This window comes from Phoenix dactylifera, chromosome 14, assembly GCF_051530095.1.
Source record: "Phoenix dactylifera cultivar Ajwa chromosome 14, Ajwa_hap1_PhDact_Kaust_v1.1, whole genome shotgun sequence".
NCBI lineage: Eukaryota > Viridiplantae > Streptophyta > Magnoliopsida > Arecales > Arecaceae > Phoenix > Phoenix dactylifera.
This window is the reverse complement of record NC_143203.1, coordinates 14,575,051-14,588,480: the sequence shown is the minus strand read 5'-3', so window position 1 is coordinate 14,588,480 and position 13,430 is coordinate 14,575,051. Positions and strand designations below refer to the sequence as shown.

At 38.2% G+C, this 13,430-nt stretch overlaps 1 non-coding gene across 1 annotated transcript; it reads right to left on the bottom strand.

Annotated features, from left to right (window-relative positions):
• Positions 1 to 12,322: 12,322 nt before the first annotated feature.
• Positions 12,323 to 12,428, bottom strand: LOC120106149 (small nucleolar RNA R71). Its single transcript, XR_005508374.3, has one exon. It is a non-coding gene; the product is annotated as a small nucleolar RNA R71 (small nucleolar RNA).
• Positions 12,429 to 13,430: the final 1,002 nt, after the last annotated feature.

The following is a 13,430-nucleotide window of genomic DNA, read 5'->3' as shown; positions in this document are numbered from 1 at the left end:
AAATTGATATTTTGAAATTAGAAGACTATATTGATCACATACATACATTGGTTGGTATATACATCTACTTAGACATTTTTTGGAAGGGGACTCAGAATGACAAAGTTAGACCATCTATTTAAACCACTAAAAAGTCATTCGAAAAGAGGATGCACAAGAGGTTTTTAAGATTCCATCCATGTCTATAACAATTAGGAGAGGAGAAAGGAATAATCGTAGTTTCCATACTCACATGTTATAGCCATATAACAAACTATATCTTTAGAATTTCAGAAACTAGTTGACCAGTCTAATTTTGTTGGATTAGACCAAATTGGGCAGACTAAATTAGAAAAATTATTTTAAGATTTATATGATCAATGTACTAAAATATCCAACAGTAATTTGTTTATGTGTTTAGAGAGAGAGAGAGAGTGAGAGTAGAACTTGAATGCTTTGGAGAATTCAAACTATTGGGATTATACGCTTTCTATTTTAGTAGAACTCTTAAAATCTACATAATTTATCATGATTTGTAATATAAAAATGACCTAGGATCTAGATATTATGTTTTCTAAAGTCTTTTACCTATGCATCAATTGAATGTATAAAGACTATGCAAATTTAACAAGTGGATTTCATGCTTTGGATGTGTCAATGTGTGCATGTGCACATACATCACATAGAAAAAACTGCCACCTTTCTGTTTATTGTTCGTACTTATTTCATTTTTTAAGAAAAATATATTGATTTCACTATCTTATGAAAAATATATTGATAATCAAATTATTAATATTCAAACTTTTATTGAAATAACTAAATCAAAATTTAATATCTCACAAAACAAATAATATCCTAAATTTTTGCATCAACTTAAATAAAAACCTAATCTAAATAAAAATGTAAAAATTCTATCTCTAGTTGCTCCCCCATAATGAATCTCCAGGTCAAGCTAGTTCACCGAATATGTAAAAACAATGGAATATAGAATAATGAGATAGACAATCCAGTAAGCAATAAATATTTAGCTAAATAATCAAGCAATAAGGGAATTAATAATATGATGAAAACAAGTATATAAAGTACATTAATTCAAAATCAAATCTAAACACTGTCCAATCATTTTGAATTTCAAATTTTGTTCATAAATTATTTTTTTTCAAAAACATCAAGATGATCTAGACAATTATGAACTATGACAGTATTTATACCCTATGACTAGGCTAGAATATGAGCTCAGCGATAATCAACATGCCAACATATAATCCCACTAACAGGGTGCCAATGTATAATCCCCATTAATAGGGTAACGATGTGCCAATGCATAGCCCATCTAGCAAGGTAACGATGTACAAGTGCATATAACCCCCAGTGGTAGGGTATTGATGTACCAATACATAACTTCCACTAGCGGGATATCGACATATAATCAGGCCACAAAATCATCTTGAATCAAACTTTCTTTTCATAAATTAGTTTCATACTCCAAATCGAGAAATACATGAAACCATCCAGTATTCAATTTAATCAAAGATAATCCATAATCAAATAGTTGATCTCTACATCTGCTCGTTGAGCGCCCCGCTTGATATTTTTCACCTCCGAGTTTTCTCAAGGTTAAATTCGATGGATGCGTCTTGCAGGACGGCAGGAGTGGAGGTGCAGTCGTCGTTGTCAGGGGCTCGGACACTAGAGTGGGAGTTGCCACCTATTTGATACCTCGGTACCCGGAGCGGAGCTGAGATTGGACTGGCTTGGCATGCAGTATGTTTGGTGTGCTATGCAGGGGAGGGATGTCCTCTTGGAGGGGGATTTTGCGACGGTGATTGGATAGATCATGCAGGTCTCGGGGGGGTCGGTGATTACCACCCCTTGTTGCAAGATATCCGGGCCATGGCTTGTGGAGGGCTGAGGATTTAAGTGAAGCATGTTTTCAGAGAGGCTAATGGGGCGGTGGATTGGGTGGCTTCTTTTATTGCCAACCATTCATGAGACCTCCTGTGGGAGAGAGAGGCAGACTTGCCTGCCGATTTCCATGATGTTTTGTTTTTTGACTTTCTTGGTTGTATCCGTACATGTTATGTATGATACTTCCGATTTTAGAAAAAAAAATCAATACCTTTGATCACGCATCAATTAATATTCCATAAAGCAGATATTCAACAAATAAATACTATACTTCAAGTTCATAAATCACAAATAACATGACTCCAAATTTCAATAATATAAATATTATATAATTTACTGATAAATATAGAAAAAGAGTTACATTACTTATTGATAAGTGCTAAATAATTCATAAATTAATATCTTATTCATAGCACTTATCATTATTTTAATTCACATATTTTTGTAAATTCAACTAAAAATTGAATTATCTTCATCATTGCATTATTAAAAATAATTCGATTTTTGCTTGATTATATTGGTCCATCTAATGTATGCAGGTCGAATCAAATTCATCTGGGGTGACCCCTGAACCCAAATCACACGCACCCTATGAATCAGGTCCTCTTAGATTATGATTCAGCCTCTCTAACCCACTCTTCAGCTTGTGTGCACGCCGTTCACAGAGCCACATCTAAACCTTTTTATCCACCCAGCCATCCCAAGTTCATGCATTCCAACATCTTACATAGCCAAGATCCTCCACGTTCCAATGCCTCCCCATCGTATCTTCATCACGAGTTCATCTACCCAACGTCCTCCCAGATTTCTTCTTCGAATGCCATCCCGTGCATCATCCAATCCAACCGGATCCCAGACTTCTTCCCAACGTCTGCTATCATCCCGATTAACCCCAGCTCCTTCATTCTGTTTTCTTCCCAGTGTCTATATCTCCACGGGATAAAATCAAATCCCACAGACTTCCCAGCTTCAGCCGAGATCCCAACTTATCTCCCCTGTTTCATGTTCAATCCGTTCGTAATCATCCCGTTAATCCATGCGCTCCCAGCCGTGTCCCATTCCGAATCACGGCTCTTCACTCCTTCCCAGCCGAATCAACCAACCTTCTCCGGATTCCACGTCCACGAACAGATCCAGCGTCAACCTCCCGAGTCTATCCACAGCTCCAAGTCCAACAATTCCACATCATCCTCCCAGCCGCTGGGATCTTTCAACGCTCACGCAATGAAGAAGCGTCGGTCTCTTCTGGATCATGTCCAGTGTCAGCAAGAATCCAGCTGAATCCAACCCTCGGCAACCATCTCCTCTTCATCACCCACGGATTCTTCACATCCGCGGATCACACCCAGCCAGCTTCCGATCTTTTCTCTCTTCAAAACAGAACCAGCTAAATCCCAGCATTCAGCCGCGTCCAAGTTCCCTCCACGTCCACGTTTGATCCAAGCCAATCTATTCAACATCCTCATCTCCCACGAATCAAACCAACTTTCCTCCCAGCATCTAGATATTACGTTGCCAGACGCCTCCAATCCGCAACAAATCTTCTCCACGCCTCCCCTGTTTCCCAACATTCATCTAAAACCAAGCCTCACCCTCTTCTCCAGCGATACAGATCAAGCTTCCAGCACCTTCACTCCTAACGTCCGAGCTGCCGAATCCCATGAATCATTCCCTGTTTCACGCATCTTTATCTTCTGCAAATTCCCAGCATCCCGTTCGTGAACCATATCCTCCCCTATTCCGAGTTCATCCCTTCTCCCACGGATCATTATGCATCTAACGAACAAAGCCATCTCTTCCGAGCTTCACGGGCAACCTCCCAAGCTAACCCCACATATTTTCTTCGCATCAGGATCAGCCCCATCCATCCGCTTCCATCCTTATCCGTGAAGAAACAGGAGAAGAGAGAGAGAGGAATTGCAGCCTATAAAAGGCCCAGGCGTGAACCGAGAAGGCCATTCCTCCTTCCCCACCGGGGGGCATTCCCTCTTCCCCCACCGGGGGCTGCTCCCATCATCTCTTCTCGGGTGGAAGTCCCACGGGAAACAGAGGAGGGAGAGAATACTTTGGGTCTTTTTGGGAATGACTTCCCAAAAGAAAAAAATAATAAATTGCTAGAGAAGGAAGGAGAGACCCAGGGAAGGAAGGAAGAAAAGAAGAAATGGAGCCCGCTGCTGTGCCACTGCTGCTGTCGCCCACGACGCCATGGAAGGCTGATCTCCTCTCTAGGGCTGGATGCAGCCCTAACAAAGGGCCACGGGTTTTATATTTTGATTTCTATTCTTAGAGTTGTATAAACCTTATTTTGCTTCTAATGAATATTTTATTTCATCTCATATTTAATTTCTGTGATTTTAAATATGACGTTTATACAATTATTCTTCATGATCACTAGGTAAATATAAGATAGTCCATGCTTAAGGAAAATGCGATGTGCTACCACCTTAGATTAGGGTAGACATTTCATGCTAACTAAAGATGGATTATGCCTAAATTACTTTTGTGAATTTTTATTTGAATGCTTATTAGGCTTGTAGTCAATTTACATGTTAATCCAAGAATAAATTAAAATATAATTAACCCTTGTTCCGATGTTAGTGGTGAATTCCTTGCCCTAGGTTCCCCCAAACTGATCATTTTAATTGCATTTCTTATTAAATTGCTTAGTTTAATAGTTTTCATAAATTCTCTTTCTCAAATATTTTTATTTTTAAAGAAAAACAACTGTACCCCAATCCCTGTGGATCGATACCCGTAATCATTATCCTACCAGATACGTGCTATTGCGTGGTCTTTAAAGTTGACTATCACTTATCTTATGAGTAGAATCAACCGACAAGTCTAATTAACTCCAAAAATCTCTACTCAAAGCCTAATATTTAGAAATTATATTCTCATCAAAATTTTATCATGATTATTTTAAAAATAAAAACTCTTAAAGGGTTGACCAATCAGGAGTATGTGATCATGGTTGATCATGGTTCCCAGTCCATCCAATCAAGATGATTTCATCTGATCATGGTTGAACTAGATAAAGATGGTTTGGCAGAAATAGGGGGTGACCAAATCTAACAATGTTTGGCAAGGACCAAGGTGGCGATCGGCACACTGCTTAGTGCTCATGGATCGAGATCCTTCACCAAGGTCGATACAAAATCACTGAGAAGAGTACTTACTAGATCCAACTACCTTAAAGAGTAGCGAGAGAAAGTCTAGGTAGAGAGAAAAAAGAAAGAGAGAGAATGGAGAAGAGAATGAAAAGAATGAGAAAGAGAGAGAACAAGCTTCTCTCACTAACCAAGAAAGAGGAAGAGAGAGGGTAGTTGTGGGTGGTGCCTTGGGGTTAAGGGACCTGCAGTTGGCCAATAAACGACTGACAACCTTAAAACCGATTAAAAGCAAAAATTTCAACATCTTAAATCATGAAATTTATGGGCATCTTGGTAGTCGGAGCTTCGGCTATGGCTATGGTAGTCAGAGCTTCAGCTATGGTATTTTGGTGGCATTTGGCCACTATGATAGTGCAAATGGCAACCGACGTTCGAAGAGGAATTCGAAGAAATGCTCCAATGGTAAGCTCCAATCGAGGCTGATTCTTTGGTGGGACGAACGAGGAATCTGGGGGAGCTCTAAATAGAGCTCAACGGCAAACATGAGAGGAAGAGGACTCTCGTCGCACGTGTCATGCACATGCAGCCATTTTTTGTTTCTTTTGGGCTAAAATTCTTTTCAACTAGGCTAGTCAAGTGGACCAAGCCGAACTCTCTAATTGGCTCGGGCATCATAATAATTTAAAAGATCAACACAAAGTATTGCGCCAAAGGCAGAGCCATACAAGGAGCACACCCATTGAAGAGAGCATGCCACAAAGCAGAGCACAGAGCGCACGACCAGTGAGCCAACACCATAAGCAAAATTCGCTCTATTTGATATAAGTTAATTATCAATGATTATCATATAAAATAAGAATAAATAATATAACTTAAAAAATAGTAAAAGATCAAGTAGCATGTGTCTTAATAATATATGAATGGTTACTTAAAAGATTTACTACATATTTTATATGCTAGCACATAAGGATTACGGAATGCACGTTAAAGACGGAATAATGTACATATAAGCATCAATTATTAAATAGTATTAGATAGAAAATATTAGAATGTTAGATAAAAACTAAAATTAATTAAAATTACCAACTAAAGTAAAAAAAAAAACTATATTTAGGCATTATTAACATGTGAATAAAATTATAAGAGAAATAGAAATAAATAAGACAAAAATATTAAATTTAAACCATAAACTTTGAATAAATAAAAATAAAATAAAGTAAAGTCTTCTAGTAGAAAATATAAAAATAGACAATAGGAGAAACTATATATTATGTCAGAATGCTTAAGGAAAATACAAAAAGTTTTAGAGTGCCCCACAAAAGAATTACTGATCATTATTATAAAATAAGTTAATTTCTTAGTTAGTATAAGACATACGTTAAATTGAAATTAAATTTATTTTTTCCCAATGCATTCCTCCATTTTATGTCCAAATAATGGAATAGGAATCACAATTCAAATTTCTTGCATTAGAATCCTATTTTATTCTAATTCTTTTTCTTTTTGGAAACCAAACATGGCGTCAATATTCCTGCAATGGATCATACCTGACAACACAACAAGCAAATCAAAATTGGCAGATTGAGATGTCGATAAATCTGATTTGGTACATTCTCTTTCCAATCATATCAAGTTAGCTGTCCTAGGTTTGGATAACATAAGGAAGCTTTAGGCTTTAGGTTCAGCTTGATGCAGAGTGCGGATGCTTGTATTAGTATTCCCAACTTTTTCTCATTCAAGCTTACACTGTTATCGATTCTAATATTGGAAATTAGGCCTATTCATACGTTTGGCTCGGGCCGGGTTTGCCTAAAGATTAATATTAAGTACTTAGGCTGGGTCTGAATCAGCTCGGCTTCCAGGCCTATGATCCAAGCCCAAGCCTAGCACTTAATCGAGCTTTGGACTTCAGGCCCGGGCTTGAACTTTCTCACCATCTTTTTAATTTTTCTTGAAATACATAAAAATACTTTAAAAAATGCTAAATATAAATAAAATATTATCAATAATCTACAGCATGTCGAGCCTTCCCCCTCTCCTCTTCCCAAATGCTTCGAATTTGAGGTTGAGCTAGCTGAACAGGCCGCCCAACTTGTGAATAGGTCTACTAGATATGCAAATGAGCTAGCCTATTGGCCAATATTATATTGCCCAGTTTGCAACTTTAGTCTGACCCTACATTTTGGTATATGGGGCATAGGACCAGCCCATTGCACCCCCCCTTCAGGGGTTATCAGTTACATGCTATATGTCTACATGTATATGGGCACACATCTTTGTATATCGAACACTCTTTTGTGGCTCTTTACTAGCCACACAAACACTATATATAGGCGCACAGAGAGAGAGCTAGACTATGCTCCACTCAAGTGGATCTCTACTCATATTTGGTTAAGTCTATATTGGACGGTAGAGGTCTCACATTGATGATCCGAGCCGTTGGATGTATCTACTACCTTTAGATTACTTATATACTAAAAATCATATTGTTTGAAAATTTCCTAATCTATTCATCAAGTGATTACTATATATATATATATATATATATATATATATATATATATATATATATATATATATATATATATATATATATATATATATATATATATATATATATTGATCACTTTACGCACACACACTCGCGCGCGCGTGCACATATATATATATATATATATTTAACATTGCACCGATGTTATTGATGAGAAACCAATTTTGCCAAAGGATTTTCTTGTGATCGTGCTTATCGACTCCGTAGTCACATTAACTATCAAATATGGTGTTATTACATTGGTCAAGGCTTGACAATATGTTATCTTGTCATGCTTGGACCTTGCTAGGTATATGCGGATGAGATAAAACCACATCCTTGTAAGAAAATCATACTTGTAAGAAACTCAAATCATACTTGTAAGAAACTCAATAATTTTTCGAATTCGATTCCTCCATTTCAAATTTCATGTCACAGTCGTCCAAATTATCAACTAACCAAATATGACTTTAAAATTTGGATGTCAGATCATAAACTAACATCAATTGGTTTGCAGCTTGACATGGGCACCAAAGTGGAGCATAAGATACACGTGGGTTAGCATGTTCCACAAGCCGGGTGGCCCACAAGATCTCCTTCCATCATCCAATCCCTAGTTTTGCACTTCTTTAACCAATTGTGAAGCACGTCTAGCTATAAAATTCAGCTTCCATCTCTATAATGTCAAACTGAAGTGGCACATCTCCAACTTGATTGATAGCTTGATGATGGTCGGCCCCAAAAGTCTAGTCCCATGACCTCCCTTCAGACCCAAATATCTTTGAAAGGCAACAAACATCCATTCTCGATGGTCCCCATGGCTAATGATTTTTGACATTATTCTCATAATCAAGTGCATTATTTTTTGACTAATCTTCTTGATTTTTTAGGCTTTTGTTCCTTTTTGTAAAAAAAATTCTGATATGGTGTACAAATCTATATGAACCATGTAAGGTTGACATAGGCGCATTATTTTGAAAATTAGTTGTTGTTTTGAATTTCAACTCCTAAATGGAGATATTTGGAAATGAAATAACAGTTATTATTGTGATAATAGAAAACTAATAGTCAATAATGAAAGAAATACCATTATTTGTTTTAATCATCATTCATTAAATAACAAATTATATGTTTGATCGAGTTAGCATAGATATTTTGGTTTAAAAATATAAAGATTTTATTTCAATGAACAAAGATAACATCAAATGATTCGAAAAATTTATAAAAGAAATGCCTTAGTTCCAGTTCGGGCCAAATAGTCCTATGCCACAAGTGTACTTGATAAGTGCTGAATAATTTATAATTTAGTTATCTTTTCATAGCACTTATCAATGTTCTTAAACTAATAAATACATACTTTACCATAAAATTGAATAAACATTGAAATAAATTTAAAATATGGTAAGAGGTAAATAATTCTTCTCTCAAAACAGACTTTGAACTTGTCTCTCTCCTGGTTGTAATCTTTCATATAAGGAGGAGATTGTGTTGACCCGGTTTAGTAACCTGATGGGGTTGTAATCAAGCTAAGGCTATGATTAAATAGGTTTTGGTCCTGATTCGATCGTTATAATTAATTATGTATGGGGCAAAAGTTTGATTAACCCTTTTTATTAGGTCACGGTCCGGTTTTTAGTCTTGTCTGGTCGAGTTCGATCTGAAGCAGCTCAGCAAGAATTAAATTTAAATAACATTGGGTTCAAGAACAATTTCAAGCAAATCAACGATCATGACCCACCTCAAACCCAAAGTCAATTCCCAACCAATGCCTTGCGTGCCTTCATATAAAATTTATAATTTTTTAAAAAAAATATAATAATAATAAATAATAATAATAAATAATAAAATAAATAAAAATAAGTTCGGAAAGAATTACTGGATTCACTGTTCATATGAACAGTATCCCGTGAAAACACTGTTCATATGAACAGTGTTTTTACAAATATATATATATTTATGTGTATATATATATCAATAAATAAATAAATTAATAAATAATATATATATAAGTTCACTGTTTATCTTCTTCTTCTTCCACTGTTTATCTTCTTCCCCCCCTCCCTCGCAGTGCATCCAAACATTCCGCATTAGCTTCCCGTCGATCCCGCGGCCGTCCACCTTCCACGACGTCCTCCCGTCGATCCCGCGGCCAGCCGTCCGTGATCAGCCATCCACGGAGCATCCGAAGCCACCGATCAAGCCGTGAAGCCCTCAGCCATTCCGTGCATTCATTCTTCCCCCTTCCGGATCTGCAGCTCCTCCGCCTCCACGCGCGCCTCCTTCCTTCCACGATCGATCCCGTTACTGCAGCCTCCGCGTCCGGACAGCCCGCGACCCCACGTTCCGCCTCCAAGCCGGCACCGCATCCGTGAATGGCGTCCTCCCGTGATCGGCTCCTCCCAGCGCCCGGATCCACGTCTCCTCCTCTTCCAAAGCTTCCGGATTAGCACTCCATCCTAGCTGCTCGTGAAGCGCCTCCTTCCTTCCGCAAGCGATCCATCCCACCATCCGTGCATTCCTCCCAACGATCAAGCCATGATCCTGTTTTCCGAGAAGAAGAAAATCAAGCGCCCATTGATCCCGCGACCGTTTTGATCCTTCGCCGGCTTCAAGGCTTTGGCAAGCTATATAAATGGGAGGACGGCAGAGGAGAAGAGGGGGCTCGGTTGAGAAGAAAGAAAACAGGGGAGAACCCCTGTTTCGGTGAAGAAGAAGAAGCCACCAGCCGAGAGAAAGAAATAAAAAAAAAAAAAGAAGAGAGAGAGGAGGAAAGAGAAGAGTTTGTGTTATTCTGGGAAGAATGAGAGGTGAAGGCTTTCATTTGAAGATGGAAGGACATCCGGCCACCATGCGCGGCTGAACACCTAGTCTAGGGCTGGATGAAGCCCTAGCAATGTAACAGGGCATTGTAGTTCTTACTCTTTTAATCTTTTTGGAGTTTGTTTAAATTCTCATTCTCAATGAAAAATTATTTTATGATGTTTAAACCTTGAGCATGCCATTTACTATTCATGTTGCTAAAGTAGTCTAAGATGATCCATGCCTAGGAAGATGAGATGTGCTACACCCTAGATTAGCATACTTAGGTAGACACTTCATGCTATACCGAAGATGGATCTTCCTAAAACTCTTTATGCTTTTATTTTATAAGGCTTGTAGCCAAAATTGCATGCCTCTCCAAAAGATAAGATTAAGAACACAATCCTTGATGCAATGCTATGTGGTGGATTCCAAACCCTAGATCTATTTACTTTGATAAAATTTCAATCCGTACTCATAGTTTGATTTAGTTAAATCAAGTTAGCAAATCCTTCTTGTTGATTTATTTTTTAAAAAAAAATAACTTATTCTTCAATCCCTGTGGACCGACACCCGTAATCACTATCCTACAGGATACGTGCTATTGCGTGGTTTATTTTTGAAATTGAAATAACCGATCAATTTTTGGCGCCGTTGCCGGGGATTGCTAGCATAGTTAGTTTTCTTATTTAAAAAAAAAATTATTTAAAAATTAAAAAAAAAAATTTCTTTAAAAAAAATTTCTATTATTGTTACTTTTCTTATCTTCTTTTTCTCCCTTACTAATTTTTATTTATTTATTTATTTATTTTATCAGGAATCGAGAAAAAAAATCTGGGATGATCAAAAGGAGAACTGCCGGAAAAGAAATGCTGTAGAGGTTTGCAAAAAAAAAAATTAAATTGCTGGGGAAATTTCCTTTGGTAACCTCTAAACTTTTCTTATTTAAATTAATTATTAGTTTGAAATTTTGTGGTGATTGTTTGATGTTAATTATAGCAAAATTGTGAATGCATGCTTGATACACATACACAAATCAATTTGCACCTAGTAAGGGCAATCACCCCAACAAGATAAGAGCCGGATTTCATCACCGGACTCTTGCCCAACTTAGGTGAACTCAATCTCACATAGTGTCATCTTTAATTAAAATCAATTAGACGTTGGCCCCTAGGGACATTCGAGCTCAATAGGACGAAGATCACCGAAGGTTGCACCAATTTCGCTCTGTGGCTTAGTTGATGTCTAGGCAAGCTTTGTCCCTATAAGGGAGACAGTTCATCTGTTCGAGGCAAGTGGGTTTTAAGTGGGACCTTTGCGAACGCATCGTGACCCCTCCACTTACCTGGGAGCTTACCTGGTCAACTCGGTTCATTAGACCGGATTGGAGGCTTAGGTGCCCTCTTCAAACCAGTTAGGAGCTGTCTAGTGATTTTAGGACAAAGACTAGGATTGGTATGCTTTTCTCTTTTATTGCATGCTTGATTGATCGAGTACTAGTGTATGCACGGTAGTCGTTCTAGAGTACAAAACCTATTACCTTTTGACCCTGAAATAGAACGAACCCTTAGGAACATTTGAGCTAAGATCAAAATATTAGGATCATCCCCACCTCTTAAGATGGCTGAAGAACAACCCAAACTCCTGAGGGAATACTTTACTCCCACCATTTACACTTCCCCATCTTGCATTCGATTACCTGAGGTAGCAGCTGTACAATATGAAATAAAGTCTAGTGTGATCCAAATGCTCCCATCTTTTTATGGGCTCACCAATGAAGACCCATACAAACATTTAGATGAATTTCTTGAGATTTGCACCACTGTCAAGATTCAAAACTTCACTGATGATGCCTTGAAACTTAGGTTATTCCCCTTCTCCCTTAAAGATAGAGCCAAACAATGGCTGAATTCTTTAGAAGCTAACTCAATTCGTTCTTGGGATCAAATGCAACAAAAATTCCTTAAAAAATACTTTCCCATAGGAAGAACGAACCAGTTTAGACGTGCCATTACAAGCTTCTCCCAAACTGAGGGAGAAGAATTTCATGAAACTTGGGAGAGATTTAGGGACCTAATCCGTAAATGCCCTCATCATCAAATACCTAAGTGGCAGCTAGTGCAATGCTTCTATGATGGATTGACTGAACGAAACCGTCATATGATTGATGCTGCATGCGGGGGGACTTTCATGCTTCGAAATGAGCATGAAGCATGGCAATTATTTGAAAATCTTAATGAAAACTCCCTCCACCATGCTTCATGTTCTCGTCAAGCACCCCCGAATTCTCAAAGAAGAGGAACCATTTGTGAAATAAGTAATTCTATGGACCTGTCTAGCAAGGTAGATGCATTGTCCTATAAGATTGACCAACTGATGGTAGGGGGACATGTCATTAGCTCTTCCCAAGCACAAGTGTGTGCTATCTGTTCTAGCCCATCACATTCTATTCATGAGTGCCCCTCAGCACCCCAATTTTCCGAACTCGTACAAGAACATATCAATGCTGCTCAAACACAGCCCAGACCGAGTAATGACCCATTTTCCAATACATATAACCCGGGATGGCGGAATCATCCAAATTTCTCTTGGAGACAGCAAGCTTCGAACTCTGCCCAACCCCACTCTCAAAATTTTCAAAATCCTCAGAATTTTCATCTCTACCATCCCTCAACTCAATTTCAGCACCCTCCTCCTCCAACCCAAAGAAATACAGCCTTTGAGGAGAAGGTGTTGACTGCCCTTCAAGGTTTGGAGGCAAACACACAACTATTGCACTCTCACACGCAATCAATTGCTAAGCTAGAATCCCAAATGGGTCAACTAGCTAATGCATTAAACAAGCGAGAGGAAGGTAAGCTTCCAAGTCAACCAATGAGTAATCCTAGGGGACAATACGTGGCTCAAGAAACTCGACTAAATCATGAGCAAGCCAATGCTTTGACTACCCTAAGGAGTGGACGTATAATAGATAATAAGGTTGGGGAGGGTAACAATAAGGAAGGTGAAGAAGAGGAACAGACCATATCACATGAAAATCCAAAACCTTCTTCAACTAGTTCACCATCTGCTACAACCCACATTCCAAAGGCTCCATTCCCTGA